General features: G+C 35.1%; 1 pseudogene; it reads right to left on the bottom strand.

The window, feature by feature from the left end:
* Window positions 1–1,816: 1,816 nt before the first annotated feature.
* On the bottom strand, window positions 1,817–2,340 carry LOC145122070 (bifunctional pinoresinol-lariciresinol reductase pseudogene; annotated as a pseudogene).
* Window positions 2,341–24,139: the final 21,799 nt, after the last annotated feature.

The raw sequence follows: 24,139 nt of genomic DNA, 5'->3' as shown, positions 1-24,139 counted from the left end.
ATGCTTTTTGAGACAGGGTAGTGAGGGTAGTGGGTAAATGTTTTTACCACTAGGTCAAGGCATTAATTAATTTAATGGAAAGTAAAATATGAATATTAAGTTATTGAAGATATTATGTTTTGCTACAATCAAACTCACTAGTCACTACTATAAGAATAAAGAAATACTGGATCGTGTGCTTATGGTTACAATTGTGAGAGTGATCTTATTAAACTCTTTATATTTAAACTTTGAAAGGATTAATGTAGAAAAGTTTTATTATTTTGGAGAAAATTTTTAATAAGTCCTAAAAGTTTTTTTTTTGAACAGCCTGATTATTTAACATTTTGCCCAAATTAACGAAAAAGATTTTTTTTTTAATATTTGAACAGTAAATGACAGATTATATGATTTTCTCAAAATAATGAGACTTTTCTGTTAAAAAAAAAACTTTTAGAACTTTATCAAAAGTTTTCCCAAAATAATGAGACTTTTCCGCATAAAACTCAACTTTGAACTAGAGAAAATGACTTAATATGGTAACATATTTTTCGTTTTGTATACGTTTAGTTTTTAATATTTTTTTCTTGTAAAATAAGTCATTTAACTTGTTTTGTAGACATTCGGTCCTCATGACCGGTTATTATAGGTTATGATCGGCTACTCCATGTAAAGTTATCATTTTGTATACATTTAGTCCTTAATATTTTATTTGTTGCAAAATAAGTCCTTATTGTTTTTATACACATTCAGTTTTTATGACTATGTTTTTATTCTAGGTTTTGTTCATATGACATCCTACGTGGGACAATCATTAATAAGGTGTTCTCATACATGGTTTATCACTCACTTATATTGATAACCTAATTCACGTATCGGTCAAATAATGAAAGTATCATAGTTTTCTTTAAGAAGATGTCTTAAGCTTCAGTTTGACCATTTTTCAGCAAATATGTTTTTTGTTCTTTTCAATTTGACCCCGAATTTTAAAGATGAGCTTGAAACTATTAAATATGTGTTTTCATGTCTCAACCACTTTGAATCACAAAATACTAAAACCCTAGAACGATTAGAATACTGTCGAAATGACTAAGGAGACGTGTATGTATCAACCACCTTGAATCGCAAAACACATGATTCCACTTCCCATACGATCCGTGTATGAGAACACTTCATTAATGATTGTCCTAAATAGGATGTCATATGAGCAAAACCTGAAAAAACTTATCGTAAGGACTGAATGTATATAAAAACAAACAAAGACTTATTTTGCAAAAAAATAACATTAGGTACTAAATGTGTACAAACTGAGAACTTAACCTGCAGTAATCGCTTATAAGGACTGGATGTGCACAAAAACAAAAAGTTTAAGGGCTTATTTTACAGAAAAACACAATAAGTACTAAACATATACAAACCAAAAACTATATTATCCTTTTAAGTCATTTTCCCCTTTATAACAATAGTTTAGATGGAGGACCAAAAGGGAAACAACAAATGAATCTTGTGAACAAAAAGTGTAACATTTTTCAAACATCTAGGACCAAACATGTAATCTACTTTTTTTTTGTTTTTGTTTTTTTGTTGGTGTTGCTGCTTTTGTCGTCAACTCTAAAGGGGAGGTTTGACTTTCTACATTCATCACCTATTCACCTCCCATCTTTTCTATTTAATCATGGCATTAAAAACATGCAAACAACTATATTGTTTTTATCTAAAATTAATTTACTTTGTATACATCGTGTTTTAGATTCTTTGTAGTGCAAGAGAAAAATGATTATCCATGACCATGAATTATTACAACTCTTGATCAATGATTATCCATGACCATGAATTATTACAACTCGATTAAAGCATGCATGCAAGAAAAATTAATGGAAATGGAATATGGGATAGGGTATGTGAGTGTGAGTGTGTCACCTCTCATGATATTGAGAAAGTCTTGCTCGGAGAGAGATGATTTTTCGAGTTGTTTTCTGTTGAGTTTTTCCCAGAGTTCAACAACTTCTCTCTGAGAAAGAATGTTTTCCGAAGGTCTTATGTAGACTGTCTTATTACAAGTTCGTGGATCGTTTATGGTTCTGATTGTATACGCAGCTATGTCATCTTCATCAACAAATATCGCTACACAAACACAATATTGATTCCTTTTATTAATATTTAAACACACACACACACAAACACATATAGATGTCGAAGTTATAACGTACACTTTTTATTGCCATCTCCAAGCAAGAGGACGGATTCCCTCGAAGGAAGAATATGGCCAGGTTGACATAATCCACCGACCATATAACCCGCAAAGCAATTTGCAGATACGTAGGTGAAAGGAATCCCAACATCTTCTGTCACAACTAGCATTTTGGCTAGGAAATTCTATCTATATTTAATCGATACTTGATGTATCTTGTAACTTCAAGTTTAAGGATATACATGTTATTCATTTCAAGAACAACTTTTCAAGTCAAAACTCATCGTGAAGCCCAAAACCTAATCCTATACATTTCATACACTCTACTTGGGGTTGTAACCCTAATTTCCCGGTTCAAACAATTGTTGGGCCAGGAATCATTTATTGGGCCTAATGGGACAATAAACCCACAACCTAATTATTTTGGATTAAGAATACACATTTGGGCCCTAATTTGACTCACATTCACTAAGTAATTGATTTTGGGCTACAAAACTCTTCATGTGCCTTAATGGGCCGTAAACACTATTCTGAACATCATTGAGCCGTAAACCCATTGTTTTACCCCTTTTGGGCCGTGAACTCACAAGAGGGCCCAATGGGCCGAAAAATTTAATTTGGGCTACCCCAAACTCGGTTGATAATCCATATGAGCCCAACAATTATTCATTCTTTCCCTTATCTCCCCTCTCATTCTCGGCCATTTAGAAAAAAGGATAAGAGGGTGATTAGTACATTGCCACCTCATTAATAATCATTAGGTATCACTAATATTGTTTAACATATATTTATGCAACTAACTTAGATCCTCCATGCAAAAACCATTTCACCCTCCCTCTTCTCTTCTCACTCTCGGCCATAAGAGCCCACACCACCACCACCTTCATTTTACTCTTAAACACCAACAATTCTCTCTAAGAACTCTCAAGAAAAATCTCATATTTCCCTCTCCAAATTCGTTTGTGCTTGTGTGTGTGTTCAAGAAAACTTCATCAAAGACCATCATCTTGGTAAGCTACTTCCACTCAAGGTGTTTAACTTCATGTTCATGTTAAACTTACTTCTCTTAACACTCAATTTCATGATCCATGTTCCTTAGGACCCCATAAGTTCGATATCTACTCAAAGGAGCTTCCTAGGGCCGAAATCTCTCTCATTTCTTCACCAAAAACCGAATCTATCAACCCAAAGTGAGTTCATACCCCTATTTTCGGTTTTATATTGTTTTTGGGGGGAGGATACAAGTTGCCTTGTGTTAGATCTATGTGTTTATGTCTGTATATGTGTGTTTTATGTTATATGATGTGGTTTTACTATAAAAACTTGTTGAAACATCACAAAACTCGACATATTCACTAAACATGGTGATATTTGCAAACTAAAAAGATTACATATAACATACTATGAAGTGAAATGAGAAAACATGTTGAAGAACACTAGAAAACTAAATAAATTCGTGTAGAGGGCCATTTTTGACAAAACAAACAAAAAGGTGAGATTCTTATGTAACTCACGATTTTGTGAGGACCAAAATGGGTCGTTTTTTTAAATAAAATGAATTTTTATGATGTTCATAGTGTTAAAAGGGACAAAAGTGTAATTTTCACAAAATGGGCCTCAAATTGGGACTTCACGGCTTCATGGGCTAAATTTGTAAATTTTTTACCTTTGAGGATTAAATTGTCATTTTAAACAAATTTGAGCCAAAAATGTTAATTTTCGGTTAAATGGGCTGAAAATGCCAATCTCATTAAATTTGGGCCGAAAGGGTAAAACTATACACAATTGGGCCGAAAATGTCAATTTTTATAAAATTAGGCCGAAAATATCATTTCTAACAAAAGTGGCCCAAAAATGCTATTTTATTGGAAATAAGCCCTTAAATGTAAACTTTTGGTCTTAAGGGACCTAAAGTGTCATTTTTACCAAAAATGAGCCTAAATTGTAAATTTTCGGTCTAATGGACCAAAAATGTCATTATTACAAAAAGTGGGCTTTTTATGTCATTTTGGTAAATAATTAAGCTAGAACGAACAATACAATAACAAACGAGTTAATTACGTCATTTTCACTTTTATCGGGCATGAAATATAATTTACATGTTTAGTGGGCCTTCGTTGTCCTTTTACATGTTAATTGGGCCTGGAATAAACATTGCAAATTTATTGGGCCTTAGTGGTCCATTTACATACTTATTGGGCCTGGAATATACATTACATGTTTATTGGGCATTTGTGGTCCATTTACATGTTTGTTGGGCTTCACACATTCACTTATATACTCGTTGGGCCTTGTAAACTTAAAACATACACGAAAACATTATTCACTACGCTACATAACGAAATTCAGTATTCGTGTAAATTCGGTTAAGGCTCTTGTGAGACACTTCATTTGTTCGTACCTATCTAGTGTACAACCGTAGCCTGTAGTTATAACCAGAGTCTCCTGGAGGAAGAGCGAAAGTTTGTGTATGGATCTATACGGGGTTGACACCCCACACCTGAGCTGTTCGCTACAGTTAGACTAGGACAGTCTAAGGTGACAAACCTTACCTTAAACAAGTCGGCATCTGAAAAACGTCATGACGGGTAGACCAGTCATTATCAAGTATGGTTATAACGACTCACAAAGAAATTAACGCCATTGTAAAATTTACGAAATACATAAACAATTCTACAATTACAATTCTATACAAATACCAACTCATGGTCTTTGAGTTTTTAATACTACCACACTTTTACAAGCAGAAAATATCGAATTTTCTGGGAAAAACGTACATTATACGTCACCTTCTAATTACAAGAAAACATAGGATTTTCTGGAATACTCGTTTTATACATTTTTTTTTCAAAACAGGAAACACACATGCATTAATACATGACTTGATACAATACTTTCAACCATTTTACAGAAAATATCGGATTTTCTGGTGTTTACAAATTTATACAAAAATTTTCATACAAACATGCTTATGAACCCACCAACATTATATATGTTGACGTTTTCAAAATAACTTGTATTCTCAGGAAATCGCAGGTGGGCATCAAGAATATGTGGAAATTTGTTGCTATTATAAACCTTTATATTTTGGGATGTACTCTTGTAAACAATTACAATGATGTAAACTCAGTATTGTTGTATTATTTCGCGTGTGATGATGATGCATGCTTTGTTTCAATTATATTAACTGTGATGATATTACAAGATGAAGTCACTCAAACCCCCGGACGTTTCCGTCGTTTCTATGGTTCGGGGGTGTGACATCTTCAATGGCTTTTCTCATCACCATTTTGTCATCGAAGGTCACTCTCCCTGGTTCCAATGCATCTGCCATTCAAGTTGTGTTAATTGAAGTTCAATGGATGCGCCGACCTATCATCAAGTTCAGTATGTTTTATATTTCCGTTGGTTTCTGGGTATGTTTACCCTCAATTATGGTGTGGAATTTTGGTGTATAGCAGGCTCAGGTTGTGGCAACATTTCTAGACCAACTTGGGAGTTTTCTCGAGCTAGTTACATCTTAGTGGAACCTGTTCAGTTTCAAACAAGGTGTGGGATTTTGTATCGATCGTTCATGAGGATGGTTTTGTTAACGGTTGAGGTTCGTCTAGTTTTTGTTGATATCAGTCTGTGTTGTGAGAGGAATTGTGTATGATATAAGAGTATGGCTCATGTGGTGTTCGGATAACATTAAGAGGGATGTTGTTTGGGTTCTTGCAAGTTGGTGGACTGATGGTTAGGTATATTTAGGTCCATGTGGTGCTGGTCGCGAGTCTTCAGGCTATGGATGTTGAGGGATTCCTCGACTCGTTGTATATATTGCTATCCCTATTCTAGGGTGGGCAGTATTGATCGGTAAATCAACTTCAGAGTTTGGTATGTTTAGTCTCACAGGGGCATTGTGCAAGCAGCGTATTGGGTTAGTTGTCAATGCAGTCTCAATCGTTGGCCTTTTCGTTCATCATCAAAAGTGGAGGTTCTTCGAAAGTTTCTAGTTGTGTCAATTGAAGTTCAATGGATGCGCCGACCTATCGTAATGTTTCGTATGTTTTATATTTCCGTTGGTTTCTGGGTATGTTTACCCTCAATTTTGGTGTGGAATTTTGGTGCATATCATGCTTAGGTTGTGGCAACATTTGTAGACCAGCTTGGGAGTTTTCTCGAGCTAGTTACCTCTTGGTGGAATCTGTTCAGTTTCAAACAAGGTGTGGGATCTTGTATCTATCGTTCATGAGAATGGTTCTGTTAACGGTTGAGGTTCGTCTAGTTTTTCTTGATATCAGTCTGTGTTATGAGAGGAATTGTGTGTGATAGAAGAGTATGGCTCATGTGGTGTTCGGATAACATTAAGAGGGATGCTGTTTGGGTTCCTACAAGTTGATGGATTGATGGTTGGGTATATTTAGGTCCATGTGGTGCTGGTCGCGAGTCTTCAGGATGGATGTGATGACGGGAAAATCAGTTTAGTACCATGAGCTTATTTTTTAATGGATAGCAGGTGTCACGATGTATCGTAAACCAGCGGATGTATGATCTATATGGGTAAGACCCTATAGTCTTTTCATTGAGACTCTTAGGTCCCTGATGGTTAGCTTTCTTGGCTTACTTGGGTGTTAGTGCATTGTAGGAGTTGGGAGATTCGGTGACTAGATGGTTGGATCATGTGGGCAGTTAAAGGTTGTTAAGAATGATGGTTGTGCACCAATTAAAGGTTGTTAGGAATGATGGTTGTGCTCGTGGGATCAACAGGTTGGTGATGACTTGTCAAGAAGTCAAGCGCGTATTTGAGGTTGTTAGGCGCAACCTCCGAATTGGGGATTTGGTGTAATTCACTATTGGTATATTTTGAGCGTTCTTTCTGTATAGTAGAATGGTATTCCTAGTCAGGGACTAGGGGGTGGGTGCAATGAATGAATGATCAGTAGTCCTAGGGAATAATCATATGGGGTTTAAATTAATGGTTTTGCATATCGGGAAGTCGGATAAGGTATTGTGTTCCTAGATTTGAGTTGCATAGTGATGGCAGTCCTTCGTTGGTTAAGGTTAATGGGAGCAGGCATTCGTTCGTCGTAAGCATACGAGTCCTGCTAAGAATGGGTTTGATTATTGGAAGACCATCATATATTGGGGTCGAATTTCATCAGGGATCTGGAAGAGTTGGACGGATCGTATGATTTCCTGGAGAGTACCAAGGAGTGATTTCGAGGACGAAATCTAATTTAAGTCGAGGAGAGTTGTAACACCCTGTTTCGAATCGTTTCATAATTTGGGGCCGTGACCCGAAGACTAGTTATCATAAGGCTTTGGGCCTTGGGGGAAAGAGAGATTTAGACCCTTTTGGATGTGGGTAATATATATTAGGTGATCCGAGAGTTCGGTTGGTGCTTTGGAGCCCAAGGGTATAACCGTAAAGTGATAGTTCGAGCCTTTTATGAATTTTTGATTTAAGTTCGATACGTTTTAAGGAAAATGAGAGTTGATAGGGCTTATCAATACCTTTCCATGGATATAAAGATCGTCGAAATCGGAGTTGAAACGAAGAAGTTGGGAAGGATTTGGGGGAAAACTGAGCTCACGACGTGAGAAGCGATTAAATTGAAATGTTGATTTAAAATGTGCTTACGACGTGAGCATTAAGGGCTCGCGGCATGAGAACTGTGCAACCCAAGCCCACGAGTTTTAGGGTTTTAAACATATATATGGGTTGGTTCCGTGTTTTTAGGGCATCTTATGAGCCTCCATCATATCTAGATCATCTTGAGAGAAACCATAGCCTCCCTTTCACCATTTTGAGCCTCCCCTCTCCTCTTTCATCCATTCATGAAGATTTTGGTGCCTTGAAGAAGAAGAAGATGTTCTTGGTGCTTAGATCCAGCAAGCAAGTTCCCTCACCACCTCAAAGATCATACCTTGGACCATGGTAAGTCCTCAAGTTTCAACCTTTATGTGTTATTCTTCTAGATCTATAATTTTATTCCTTTTTCTTCATGTTGGAGGTGGTTTGAGTGGTTGGATTCCATAAAGTTGGCAACTTTGTGGATCTATGAGGTCCCTTTGAGGTTTGGTGTTCTAGATCTATGGTTTCGTTGAGTTTTGGTCCCATGAATGAGATTTGGATCTCATTTTCACCATTTTGACCTAATCAAGTTCAAGACATGCATTGGACATGCATGTCCATAAAACAAAGATTTTTATGTTGCTTTTTGATGTATGAAAGCCCACTGGAAAGTTGGAATGGATGACTTAATGGATTAAGGACTTAAGACATTAGGATTTAGCATCAGACGTGGCTCAGCCGTGACTCAGGGAGTGTCACGACGTGAGAGTGGTTTTTACACGATTGTTTCGACTAACTGAGCTCACGATGTGACCAATGAAGGTTCACGTCATGTTGTCACAACTAGCATTTTTAGCTAGGAAATTCTATTATCATGTAAACATCATCTATTGTAAGGCATGTACTCTAAGTGAAAATCATACTCTATGCTTAATCAAAATCATCCATTTGAATCGAACCTCACTCAAGAATCCCAAACCTAATACAATACATTCCATATAGTCAACTACAGGTTGAAAACCCTAGAATCCCGGTTCAAGTTAATATGGACTAGGATCCTCTTATTGGGCCTAATGGACCAATAAACTTTCAATTTGACTACTTTGGGCCTAGGAACCCTATTTGGGCTCTAGTTGGACCCACATCCATGAAATTAAGATATTTTGGGTCATATGGGCCTAGAATAATCCATCTTATTTCTAATGGGCCATGATGGGCCATAACTAGTTTCATAAGCCCTAATGGGCCATAAACTATCTTCTTGGGCTTCATTGGGCCGTAAACCCCATTCCTTCACCACCTTTGGGCCGTAAACCCATAAATGGGCCCAATGGGCCGAAATTTCCATATTAGGCCCTATAACATTCGAATATATTCACTTATGGCCCAAATTAATTCTTTTTTTCCTCCTTAAGCCCTTCTCGGGTTTTTAAAAAAAGAGAAGAAATGGAAGAAGATTGATCTAGGCTTGACAACACATAATTAACCCACATGTTTTAAGGTAATCACATACTTCTAGAAGCTATTATCCTCCATGCAATAATGTTTAATCTCTCTCCTCCTTCCTCTCTTCTTATGGCCGAAAGATCCCACACCCCTCCCCACTTCATCCCTTTCAATCTCCAAAATTCTCTCTAACTCTCAAAAGTTTCTAACCTTCTTCCTCTTCAAAATTCCGTGAGTTAGTGTGGGTGTTTCCAGAGAACTTCATCAAGAACTCATCCATTTTGGTAAGCTGCTCTTACTCAAGAAGTTTAACTTCATGATTTTGTTAAAACTTGTTACTCATTTGCTCTTCAAACCGTGATCTATGCACCATGAAGCTCTTAGAACTCATCAAGGGGGCAGACTAGGCCGAAAACAACATCATTTCCTCTCATGTCTTCATCAAAACCGAATCCAAACCCCAATATGAGTTCATACCCCTTGTTTTTCGGTTTTACTATGTTTTGGGGGAGGATACAAGTTGCTTATGTGATAGATCTATGTATTTGTGCATGTTTATGTGTGTTTTCTAAGTTATATGTTGTGATTATGTGAAGAAACTTCATAGATCTCGAAAACTCTATCAAGTCTTGACAATATTTGTAAACTAAAACACTTTATACAACTTACCATAAGGATGAAAGTGTTAAACATGTTAAGGATGCTGAAAAACTAAACAAAATCTTGTAAAGGGACCATTTTTGACAAATAAACAAAAAGGATGAAGCTTTTGTGATACTTACGATTTTTCAAGGACCAAAGAGTCCTTTTAGTATAAAAATGGGTTTTATGATATTATGGTTTTAAAAAGGGCCAAAAGAGTAAATTTTTTTACAAAATGAGCTTAAATTGGGCCTTCACGGTTTTATGGGCCAAAATTGGAAAAATTATGACTTGTGTGGACTAAATTGTCATTTAACACAAATTTGAGCCCAAAATGTAAAAATCGGTCCCTAAAAAGACTGAGAATGCTAATGACTGGAAAGTAGTGCTACTAATCCTAGCTCTTTCTTACTGCCTTAGTCTGACTCTCGGGGATAGGCACGACTTGTGGACTCTGTCTCATCTTTTTTTATTAACTATATTCATGCTTCATGAAAAAAATAGACCTACGCAGCAGGAACGAGATGGAGCACCTACTCTACTGGTTTTATGGGCTGAAAATGTCACTTTATTTGGATTTGGGCCTAAAATGTTATTTTCACAAAAATTGGGCCGAAAATGTCATTTTTATCAAAAATGGGCTGAAAAATGTAAATTATACATATAAATAGGCCAAAAATGTAAATTTTTATAATGATGGGCCGAAAACATCAACTTATATATATATGGGCCGAAGATGTCAATTTTTATGATAATGGGCCAAAAATGTTATTTTTAACCAAAGTGGGCTAAAAATGTCATTTTATTTGAAATGAGCCCATAAAGGTAAATTTTTGGTCTTGAAGGACCTAAAGTGTCAATTTCATCAAAAATATGTCTAACTTGTAAAATTTCGGCTTAATGGGCAAAAACTGTCACCACTACACAAAGTGGGCTTTTTATGCCATCTTAGAAAACAATCAAGCTAAAGCAAACAATGTAATAACAAACAGACTAAATTCATCGATTACATGTTTAGTGGGCCTAATACCTGTAATCCATGTTATTGGGCCTTAGTGGCCCATTTACATGCCTATTGGGCCTAGATTATACATTACATGTTTATTGGGCCTTAGTGGTCCATTTACATGCTTATTGGGCCTGGATTATACATTACATGTTTATTGGGCCTTAGTGGTCCATTTACATGCATATTGGGCCTGGACTATACATTACATGATTATTGGGCCTTAGTGGTCCTCCTACATGTCTGTTGGGCCTCGTACATTCACATACATACTCGTTGGAGTTTTCAAACATAAAACGTACACGGAAAACATTATACATAACATAATACAATATTCGCGTAAACTCAGTTAAGGATTCTAGTGAGACATGTCGGTTGACACCTCTCGAGTGTACAATCATAGCCTGTAGTTATAACCAGAGTGTCCTGGAGGGATAACAAGAGTTTGTGTATAGATCTATACGGGGTGACACCCCACACCTGAGCTGTTCGCTACAGTTAGACTAGGCCAATCTAGGGTGACAAACCTTACCTTAAACAAGCCGGCGCCTGAAAACGCCACGACAGGCGAATTCGTCATAATCAAGTATGGTTAAAACGGCTCACATAGAGATTCTCTCCATCATAATTTTACGGAATACATATAGAATCTTGTTGATACAAAAACATACATACACTGATATTCGGTCTTAGGGTTTTGAGACCACGACACTTTATAAACAGAAAATATAGGATTTTCTAGGGGAATATAAAGTTAAACAATACCTTTTACTTACAACAAAAATACAGGATTTTATCCGGATTACATTTTTATATACATTCCAAAAACAGAAAACACACATGCTGTCACACCCCGATCCTTGTCGGAATCGATCGAGGCGTGATATATTGTTCAAAGTCTCATGACAACTATGTTATAATATGATTAGATTCAATTAAGTACTAAGTATGCAAACAAGATCCACAACATACAAATACAAATCCAAATACGAACAACATTTATTACATCAAATTTAAATAGTCTTGTGGATTTCTATGGCACAACCTATTTTTCATCAACTTCATTCTTCAAATCTGCATCATGGGTAAAAACAGGTCAACTACGAGAGTTGGTGAGTAATCTAATTTTAGTAGAGAAAATTGTGAAGTTGAAACCTTTATAATTGGAAATTTGTTTTCTTTTGAAGTCGGCAAACAATTGTATTTGAGATAACGGTTTATAAATCAAAAATTGATTAACAAATGATAACAACAACAATAAGTCCTCACCCTATATATACATATGTATATATATAAAAATATATATAGGATGGAGCATCTAATCATCATACACACTCAACCACGTGCGATCAATCACCTTAGCGTCCCAAGGCGGGGTGGTCAACCCAATAGCGCTATTATTGTCCATAACGTACCTCAAGAATACGGGCATAGTCATGGAGATTAGACTAAAAATGATAATGCACTACAAGTACATGTAGCGTAAACAAACAATAGTTATACAATTAATGACTCACGTATAAATGTCCCAACAATGTCTCAATTGTGATAAAACAATAAAATGAAGTTGGAACATATTAGAACCACATGATACACCCCAAAAGTATTGAAAATTATAAAATATGGGGTAGATTACTCACATTAGTCCCAAAACGAAATGCGTGTGTCGTACGATAGACGGTTCGGGTCAAAATGGCGTAGAACCTAATATAATTAATAGTTTTGGTTTAGGAACTGCTAAACGAGAATAGAGTACTAATACAAATAATTAGACACATATTCTTATATTAGATGAATTAACAATAATTCATTTTGATTATAATATTAAGGTATTCATTTGTTAAATGAATTTTAAATTGAATTAATTACTTTGCATAATTAATTTATATTTTCAATTTAGGCCAGATTTTAATAATTTCTTATTAAAATAATAACTTGCCCAATTATAATTATTTACAGATTTTAACAATTATTTATATGAAATAATCATTAAAATGCATTTTTACATGCTTAAATACTTAGGAAAATGGTTTTAAATAGTACACAGTATTGAAAAATTATGAAATTATTAGGAAATCATTATTTCATACAATATTAATTACTGTAAAATTTTTATATTTTTCTGAACTGTTTTAGTATTTATTTAATACTTTAATGATTAAACAACAACAAAATTCGGGAAAAATACTAAATGATTCCCAAAAATTCTGTAAAATTAACCATAGTTTTATAACATGATATAGAGCCCAGTGTATAAGTTTCGGATATTTGTGACTATGGGAAGTATTTTTTATATATTTCATTATTAATTAATCAATAAAATCATAAATAATAGTAAACAGTAATATAAATGCATGAAACTTCATAAATTATGTTTAATCAATATATTGGTCATCCCAGAATTTTCTCAGAATTTATTGAATGCAAAAAGTATTTTATGTGAATTATTGCCCTACTTTATTGCAATAATTATAGTAATTCAATAAAAATAAGTTATTTTCTGAAAATTTCCAGAACTTCTTATTTTATTGATGAGATTCTGAGAAAAATCAGGTTTATGCATAAAATGAGTTTTAGATATTTTGGTGGATTTAATTTGTTTCTTGTATGAATTTGAAACTTTTAACAACATACCTTGATGAATGCTTCAAGAGGGATGAAGATTTGAGTATAATAAATTGTTCTTGGCTGGAATATGAGTATTTCTTGGATGAATTTCGAGATTGAGAGTGAGAGAAAGAATAGAGAAGGTTTAAGTGGTGAAGAGAATAATGTGTTGGGAGAAAAAGGAAAGGAAAGTGGATGGGAGGTGTGAGTGGGAGACCATGGGAATAATCTTTTTGCTTTTGGTGGTCTTCATAATTTTCCACTAACACAAGCATCTTTTACATAATTAATATAAGAGTTTTATAAAATTTAATGTAAAGTTTATAAAAATAGAGTTTTATAAAATTTAATGTAAAGTTTATAAAAATGGAGTTTTATAAAAGATGAGTTATTATTTGATTATAACAATCTACTTTGATTTGAAGTTTAATTATAGCATTCAAGTTTGATTCTTTTAAATTTAATTAGAGCATTATACTTTGATTTGATTTTAATATGGTATCATAATTTAATTTGATTATAGTTATAACGTTGTACTATACTATGTTGCTATTAACGTCAATTTATATCGTAGTGTATGAGTTTCGATCCTATTAGCGTCAAGTAATCTTGAGTAGGGTTTGAATGAGATTGCGAGAGGTTTCGTTTGTGATCTTTTTGAGTGTCCGGCTTCGCAACGCAAGGTCCATAGACCCCGTTAAGCCATGATTTAGTGTCCTACACAATCCCGATGATTGGGCAATAGTGTTTTATCGCTTTGGTTCGTTGTTTAGCACTGTTAAGGCTAAGGAATATCAAACACATGAACTTTCCAAATGATGTTTTCTCATTAAAATAGCGAATTGTACAGTGATTACATAACGTAAACCCTAACATACAAGGGTTAATGGAGTTGACCGGTTTAACTTGTTGACTTTGTTTGACTTTGACTTGACCGAAATTTGATGGTTGTCACATCATCCCCCCGTTAGAGGGAATTTCGTCCCGAAATTTGCATTTTGACTGGGACTTCAAGAGTTTGGAAAAAGATGTGGAAAACGTTTCGTAGTACAAGAAATTGATTATGGTGAGGAACAACCCTCCTGATGTCACATGACGACCTTGGAAATTTCTTATTGTAACTTGAACTGAGTCAATTTAAAAGGAGTTTATTGTTTTGGGATGATAGAGTATTCTATGTGTGCTTTTATACTCCCTGTTTTATCCTTGGTATTACCACTATGAATATTTTATAACGTAGTTAGCGAGTTCCATCATTACGAATGTTTCAACAAATTTTGACGAAATTTGCATTATAAGTCCTACAAGTTCTTTTATAGTCGATTGACGTAAACTAGTCGTATATCATTAAGATTGCAAGGGCATTTTGGATGGGTGACCCCGCCTTAAGCCCACAACCAAACAAGGAACAGGGAATGAGGCGGAATCACACATTCTAAGTCCATAGAATCTTAATGATATATGACCATAATGTTTACACTAGCCCTCATAGATTCCAGGGGAGTAGTATTATTGGGCTAGAAGTAGGAATTGTAGTTCAAAATAAAATAGTTATAAGCCTGCTATCTTCAAACTTGGGCTTTGGCCCCTCCCGATTCCTAATCAGAATAGTCCAATACTCCCAATTCTCCAAGCGACCAAGCGGTATCAAGAAATCAAAATCGATTCATCCCCATTTTCCCAATTCGCTGCCTATCTCGCCTGCTGTTCGTTTGACGCTGTCTCGCCAAGTCAGTCGCCTGGTCTCACTCTCGCCAATCGCCATCGCCAAGTGCCCAAGTCCCCATTCACACTTCACAGAAATCAGGTATGTAATCCCGAGACCCAAATCCTGTTCAGATGTTCTTTCTTTTCTGATTGTAAGATTGTTGATTGTTGGTGTTGGCGTATTGCACTGCTGCTGCTGTTTTCTGTCAATCTGTTGCCTATTTATGCGTTACTACTGTCTTACTGAGTTTCCTTTTAATTTGGCTGTCATTTGCGATTTGGCGATTTGCCAATTTGATTTATAAGTTATGAACTTATAGATTTGGTTATGCTTAACAGCTTGTCAGCTTCAAACAAAACTGAAAAGTGACAACAAAGATTGATTTGGTTATTGTTAAATGAGTTATTGGTTATTGTTCTAATTTTGAATTTGATTGGATCAATTGTTCCTTCATTTTGATTTTTCTAGATATAATCATGGGAAAGATGAAAACATTGAAAGAGAAATTGTTGTCTGCTTACTAATATATCATTCATAATCTGTTTTTAAAGACATTAAAGGCTGTCGGGCTGAGTTGTAATTCTTTTTCTAGGTGTTTTTGGTGTTTATTTGTTGAAAACAATCTGTTTTTTTTTAATGTTAATTTCAGTTTATAATATTTTCTCCCCCCCCAAGTTAATTGTTCAAGCTCCGCCACTGATAGATTTACTAGTAAAAACCCTGAGTTTTTTTTTACATAGATGATAAGACTTATTTGGGTTTTGCCGTGTTCTCAAGATTCATGGTTTATATACTTGAATTGATGCTAGTTTTAGTAATAAAAAGAAATTTAGAATTTAAACGTCGAGGTTAGAAGCTTGTACTGATATTTAAGGGGTTAAAAAATAAAGTTTTATTAGTTACCTATAGCGACACACAAGTCATAATTTGCATGTGTGAAGACTTGGAGTACTTTCTAATTGGTTCGTGTGTGAAGACTTGGAGTACTTTCTAGCTGGTTCATGTGTGAAGACTTGGAGTACTTTCTAATGAAAAGTGTGCTACTGGGGAAATTTGAAACTGGTACGTAGCTTCAAAGTCAAGAATATGCAGTAGGCATGTGATGTATTAAATGCATGAGGCACATAAGTCATAATTTGCGGCAACATATACGTATATGTGTGTGAATTGAAGAAGAAGGTTACAGCTCAAAGACCATATATATTCATTTCCTCTTTATTTGTTATTAATTACTTCTCCCACTTCACTTATATAAATCATCACATTCTTACCGCAACTTTTAACTTCTCCCTCACAAATGGATCCACCTGCAGATCATCAAAACCCCATATATGACCTCGATTGGTTTCCGTACTTTGATCATCAAGATCTTTTCAGGTATATATAAACGTCACTCATTACCCCATCTTTCGCACAAAAAAGTGATTTTGTCTATATTGATCAAAACATGGTTTGGATTTGTAGTGATCAAAAAGAGTCTTCCATCGTGTTGGATTTGATTATCTTGAGTTTTTGGATTTTTGCAGTGGTGACAGGCTCGACCATCATGATTACGAATTGTCAGAAAAATTGCATGAAGTGCTCGATCAGAACGTTTCCATAGTACTTAACAAAGATCAAAACATCATTTCTAGAAATGAGTTTCACGATTTGGATCCCCTTGAAGATATAAGCTTATGGGATTGTTGGGAGGATGGTAATTTACCATTGGTTAGTTTCAGTGAAGACTGTAAATCCGGTGGTGAGGCTACATGTAGTTCTAGTGCTGCCACCACTGATCACGGTGGCCGGAAGGTGGCAAAGAGATTGAGACCATTGGAGTTTGAAGAGATAGCGAAGTACTTTGAGATGCCGATAATCATGGCAGCAAAGGAACTAGGGATAGGGTTAACATTGTTGAAGAAAAGATGCAGAGAGCTAAACATAAACAGATGGCCTCATAGAAAACTTAAGAGCCTTCAATCCCTCATTCAAAATGCCAAGGTAAACTACGATAATAACCTTCTATACATTACTCATGCATGTATGCATGCACTTGGTAACCAAAGTAGTTTTGGTATTTTCTAAAATTTTAATTATTAGTTTCTTTATAACATAAACATAGGCCCTAGGCATATGCCACATCGAATCAATTGTTTTACTACGATTTCTGATTTATATTTACATAAACTTAACTCATTGTAAATTTTGTGAACTCACACGAAAAATATATTGCATCTACCTAAAAAAACTAGGAGTTGGGATTAAAGGAGGAGGTAGAGACGTTAGCAGGGCACAAGAAGATGATGGAGAAATTGCCAGGTATGGAATTGACAGAAAGAACAAAGAAGCTTAGGCAAGCTTGCTTCAAAGCTATTTATAAGAAGAGAGGACTTAACAATCCTTAGTCCTTACCTTTTCTTTTAGCCATTTTGTTATAATTAGTGGATTTTAATCTACATTGTATATGTTTTTCTCTTGATAGATTGATACCCTTTTTAGTTTCATTGTGTTTGTCTATTGATTTTTAATGCAGAAAATTTTGTATAATTTGGGTATTATAGTTTGTATTATGTATTTAGCTATATTCTAGATTGCCGACACGACTACGCTGACGACTCTATACCAGAGGTCTATATAAATAGACTTATGAATTTAGTAGGAATAACTTGATTATAATCTTGTGATTTGTTCCATGTCTGATCCACTCCTAAGATTCACTCGACATGCCCCCAGTTATGTGTAATTAAAATTTTATTAGACTGTTGATCCTAATGAGTCTACCCTAAGTCCACAACCAAACAAGGAACATGTCAACTATGAGAAACACGCATATGGACTTGTGAGTTATTTGTAAATTGATTATGGAAATAAAGTTTTTTTTAGACATTGTTGGGTAAAATAATTGTAAAACACTTGTTGGGCCATTGTTAGGAGTGTTGGGCACCTTTTGGGCTTTCCATGGTTACTAAATGTGAAACATGTAGCACTTGCGTGGGCCCCCACAAAACTAAGTTTTCACATTTCTTTCCCACTTCTAGGCCCATTAGGGAACTTAATAGTCCAATGAGTTGGCCATTTTGGAGTGTATCCTTTCGGATACGTTTGATAAGGTCGGGTATTTTGATGGCTCAAAAGTAATGTGAATGACGCGCTTTGGCCTATAGGTTTGGGAACTCTCGCCTTTGGTCCCCAGATAAGCAAACTGGTCTCTCGGTTGATTGGGATGTATACGAATGCTTACGTAGTCAGGACTTTCGGGCTACCGGCACCTCCCCCTTCCAGTTACTACGCGTCAATTACTATGATCCTACCCGACTAGAGTGGATGACTTTGAATTTCCTATGAGCTCTAAGGAATATATATGTATATACATTTTTTTTAAACCACTTGAATATGTGTGTGATTTTTAGAGAAAGAGGAGAATATTCACCAGTGTATGCACACATATAAGTGTCAGGAGTAATACGTATGCACTTAAGGGAGCAATTAACACACAAAGGTATTCCTAGGATTTTCTAAGTGTGAATTGCATGCAGTTGTGTGTGCATTTTATAAACTAGCATACGAGAGGACCCTAGAGGCTATAGACTAGGTCAAGGCAATTAACCTAATTCCCTATAGTCAAGGGCTCTGATACCAATCTGTCACACCCCGATCCTTGTCGGAATCGATCGAGGCGTGATATATTGTTCAAAGTCTCATGACAACTATGTTATAATATGATTAGATTCAATTAAGTACTAAGTATGCAAACAAGATCCACAACATACAAATACAAATCCAAATACGAACAACATTTATTACATCAAATTTAAATAGTCTTGTGGATTTCTATGGCACAACCTATTTTTCATCAACTTCATTCTTCAAATCTGCATCATGGGTAAAAACAGGTCAACTACGAGAGTTGGTGAGTAATCTAATTTTAGTAGAGAAAATTGTGAAGTTGAAACCTTTATAATTGGAAATTTGTTTTCTTTTGAAGTCGGCAAACAATTGTATTTGAGATAACGGTTTATAAATCAAAAATTGATTAACAAATGATAACAACAACAATAAGTCCTCACCCTATATATACATATGTATATATATAAAAATATATATAGGATGGAGCATCTAATCATCATACACACTCAACCACGTGCGATCAATCACCTTAGCGTCCCAAGGCGGGGTGGTCAACCCAATAGCGCTATTATTGTCCATAACGTACCTCAAGAATACAGGCATAGTCATGGAGATTAGACTAAAAATGATAATGCACTACAAGTACATGTAGCGTAAACAAACAATAGTTATACAATTAATGACTCACGTATAAATGTCCCAACAATGTCTCAATTGTGATAAAACAATAAAATGAAGTTGGAACATATTAGAACCACATGATACACCCCAAAAGTATTGAAAATTATAAAATATGGGGTAGATTACTCACATTAGTCCCAAAACGAAATGCGTGTGTCGTACGATAGACGGTTCGGGTCAAAATGGCGTAGAACCTAATATAATTAATAGTTTTGGTTTAGGAACTGCTAAACGAGAATAGAGTACTAATACAAATAATTAGACACATATTCTTATATTAGATGAATTAACAATAATTCATTTTGATTATAATATTAAGGTATTCATTTGTTAAATGAATTTTAAATTGAATTAATTACTTTGCATAATTAATTTATATTTTCAATTTAGGCCAGATTTTAATAATTTCTTATTAAAATAATAACTTGCCCAATTATAATTATTTACAGATTTTAACAATTATTTATATGAAATAATCATTAAAATGCATTTTTACATGCTTAAATACTTAGGAAAATGGTTTTAAATAGTACACAATATTGAAAAATTATGAAATTATTAGGAAATCATTATTTCATACAATATTAATTACTGTAAAATTTTTATATTTTTCTGAACTGTTTTAGTATTTATTTAATACTTTAATGATTAAACAACAACAAAATTCGGGAAAAATACTAAATGATCCCCAAAAATTCTGTAAAATTAACCATAGTTTTATAACATGATATAGAGCCCAGTGTATAAGTTTCGGATATTTGTGACTATGGGAAGTATTTTTTATATATTTCATTATTAATTAATCAATAAAATCATAAATAATAGTAAACAGTAATATAAATGCATGAAACTTCATAAATTATGTTTAATCAATATATTGGTCATCCCAGAATTTTCTCAGAATTTATTGAATGCAAAAAGTATTTTATGTGAATTATTACCCTACTTTATTGCAATAATTATAGTAATTCAATAAAAATAAGTTATTTTCTGAAAATTTCCAGAACTTCTTATTTTATTGATGGGATTCTGAGAAAAATCAGGTTTATGCATAAAATGAGTTTTAGATATTTTGGTGGATTTAATTTGTTTCTTGTATGAATTTGAAACTTTTAACAACATACCTTGATGAATGCTTCAAGAGGGATGAAGATTTGAGTATAATAAATTGTTCTTGGCTGGAATATGAGTATTTCTTGGATGAATTTCGAGATTGAGAGTGAGAGAAAGAATAAAGAAGGTTTAAGTGGTGAAGAGAATAATGTGTTGGGAGAAAAAGGAAAGGAAAGTGGATGGGAGGTGTGAGTGGGAGACCATGGGAATAATCTTTTTGCTTTTGGTGGTCTTCATAATTTTCCACTAACACAAGCATCTTTTACATAATTAATATAAGAGTTTTATAAAATTTAATGTAAAGTTTATAAAAATAGAGTTTTATAAAATTTAATGTAAAGTTTATAAAAATGGAGTTTTATAAAAGATGAGTTATTATTTGATTATAACAATCTACTTTGATTTGAAGTTTAATTATAGCATTCAAGTTTGATTCTTTTAAATTTAATTAGAGCATTATACTTTGATTTGATTTTAATATGGTATCATAATTTAATTTGATTATAGTTATTAAGTTGTACTATACTATGTTGCTATTAACGTCAATTTATATCGTAGTGTATGAGTTTCGATCCTATTAGCGTCAAGTAATCTTGAGTAGGGTTTGAATGAGATTGCGAGAGGTTTCGTTTGTGATCTTTTTGAGTGTCCGGCTTCGCAACGCAAGGTCCATAGACCCCGTTAAGCCATGATTTAGTGTCCTACACAATCCCGATGATTGGGCAATAGTGTTTTATCGCTTTGGTTCGTTGTTTAGCACTGTTAAGGCTAAGGAATATCAAACACATGAACTTTCCAAATGATGTTTTCTCATTAAAATAGCGAATTGTACAGTGATTACATAACGTAAACCCTAACATACAAGGGTTAATGGAGTCGACCGGTTTAACTTGTTGACTTTGTTTGACTTTGACTTGACCAAAATTTGATGGTTGTCATACATGCATTAATACTTGATTTTGATACATCACTTTCAAACCATTTTACAGAAAATATCGGATTTTCTGGTGTTTTACGAACAATACAACACTTTTCATTCAAACATGCTTATGAACTCACCAACATTATATATGTTGACATTTTCAAAATAACTTGTATTCTCAGGGAATCGTTAAGCGGAAAGGTCAACAAGAACATGTGGAATTTGTCGTATTTTGTTATCATCATACATTGAATATTATGGCATGTAATTTATGATACTATACTTGATGTAAACAATTTTGGTTGTATTTTGATATGTATGATGATGGTGTTGTCTTGTTTCAATTATATACATTGTGATGATATTACAAGATGAAGTCACGCACAAGCCCCCAGACATTTCTGCCGTCTGGTTCGGGGGTGTGACACATGTGGTCTGCTGAGTGGGTCATCCGGGACCGAGTTGACTGAGTTGAAGCGAGTTGAGTAGGAATCTGGCCGAGTGCGTTCTCACGACGTAACCAAGGACTGGTCACGACGTGAGTGTCAACTGATGGAAATGTTGACTGTTAACTTTGGTGGAGTTGACTTTTGGTCAAATTGCTAGTTTTAGAAGGTGGACTAAGGGTTTACCTTGTATGGTTTGTTAGGAGGTGTATGACACTCATTCGTTGGCTGTGTGAGCTGTTAGCTGTGGATTTTGTCGGCGAGGTGAGTTTCCTCACTGTGATTAGCGGGTCGAAGGCACCAATGCCGACCCATGGTTTGTTATGTTTAAATGCTAGATGTCTACGTGACTCTTGCATATGTTATATGTTTATGTTTATCGGGCGGGGCTCGATGCTGGGCGGGGCCCGATGACTGACAGATCTGTATAACGAGCGGGCCTCGATGTCGGGCAGGGCCCGATGACGGGCGGGGCTCATTATTTGTTTGATATGTATGGTAGGGGTGAGCAAAAACCACACCGCAATAAAATTAACCACACAACCCGCATAAACCGCAACCGATAAACCGCAACCGCAATAAAAACCGATGGTGAGGTTTTCTGTTTTTCAAAAAACACAAATTTATGGTGCGGTGCGGTTATTAGTTTTCAAAAACCGCAAAAAAACCGCACCGCACCGCATATATTATATACAACTTTTTTTATTAATTATTAATATATTAAATATTAAAAATAAGACAAGTTTCATGAATGAAAGATGAATAAAATACTAAAAGACAAAAGTGTTGGTTTTTTGTTATGTTTAACTTTGAAAAATGGTGAAATTAGACAATTTTAAGAAATTGATTGTTAATTACTATTGATTTGACGTTTTTAAGATATTAATTGTTTGTGATTTAAGTTAATTGTCTTATACATTATGGTTTTTTTTATTACAAGTAATATGTTTGAACTCTTAAAACCATTTGAGCTCTAAACTGTGATTAAAAACCAAACAAAATAACCGCACCAAATCCATGCAGTTAATAACCGCAACACAGAAAAAACAAAACCGCACCACAAAAATAACCGCCTAACCGCACCGCAAAAATAACCGCACCAAGCGGTTTTGAAAATGGATTAACCGCATTTGTGGTTAGTGGTGAGGTTTTGGCGAATAACCGCACCGAACCGCACCGCGCTCACCCCTCATGTATGGTATGTGGTATGTTGGGGAACTCACTAAGCTTTGTGCTTACGGTTTTCAGTTTATGTTTTCAGGTACTTCTGTTTCGAAATGGAAGAGTTCGGGATGACTGCATTGCACACACCACATTGTTTTCCATATTACATGACTCTGATGAACTTGGATGTTTATTGATACACTGATTCACTATGGTTTTCATGATATTTTTTTTGGATAATGGATTTTATTAATTTAAAAATCGAAACTTTTAGTCTTAATTTTTGGGACGTTACACATAAATAGAGTAAATTACATGGATGGTCTTTTAGTTTTACAATTTTTCTCTGATATTGTCCTTACAATTTTTTTCCCCTGAGATGGTCCCTACGGAGCAAACCTTGCACACAAAATGTCCTTATGACTAACTTTGTTAAAATATCCTGTTAATTATATGTGAAAAGACAAAAATGCCCTTTGTTTTTATTTTTTATATTTATTTTAATATGTTATTAATTTGAAATAAAAAATGACCCCCCCCTCTCTCTCTCTCTCTCGTTATATCACTCATTCTCTCTACCTCACCTCTCACCCCTTCCCGTTTTTCTTCACCACCGGCCATGGAAGAGGATTCTAGCCACCGGAACTGCCCCTTCCTTCCTCTTTCTGTCGCAATCCAGCACCACAAACACCCCATACGACTGTTGTTGTCCCCCTCGATCTCCGCAGCCCTGCCGGAAGGCTTGGTCGCCGGAAAAACAAACCAGAAGAAAGGAGTCTGTTGCCTCCGATCTGGCGCTCTGCACCTCCTTCTCCAGTCGAGTAGCGTCACCCCAAACACCCTATGTTTCTGTTCTGCTCGATCACTGCCTCCCTTTCTCCTTGCGCTATATTGTCAGACAAAGAAAGAAGAACCGACGAGGGAGCTGCCATATCAGCCCCTCGCCAACACCGCCATCGATGCGAAAACCACCAGTTGCCACCTTTCCCTCTTCCTACTCTGATCGATAGAACCATAAGTGACAATTCCTTCCATTTTCTCGGCGACTCCTTGACCCTTCGATCCAGC

Source organism: Lactuca virosa, chromosome 6, assembly GCF_052849685.1.
Source record: "Lactuca virosa cultivar CGN04683 chromosome 6, Lactuca_virosa_CGN04683_v6, whole genome shotgun sequence".
NCBI lineage: Eukaryota > Viridiplantae > Streptophyta > Magnoliopsida > Asterales > Asteraceae > Lactuca > Lactuca virosa.
Note: the sequence above shows the minus strand (reverse complement) of the source record. Positions and strands in the feature narration are given on the sequence as shown.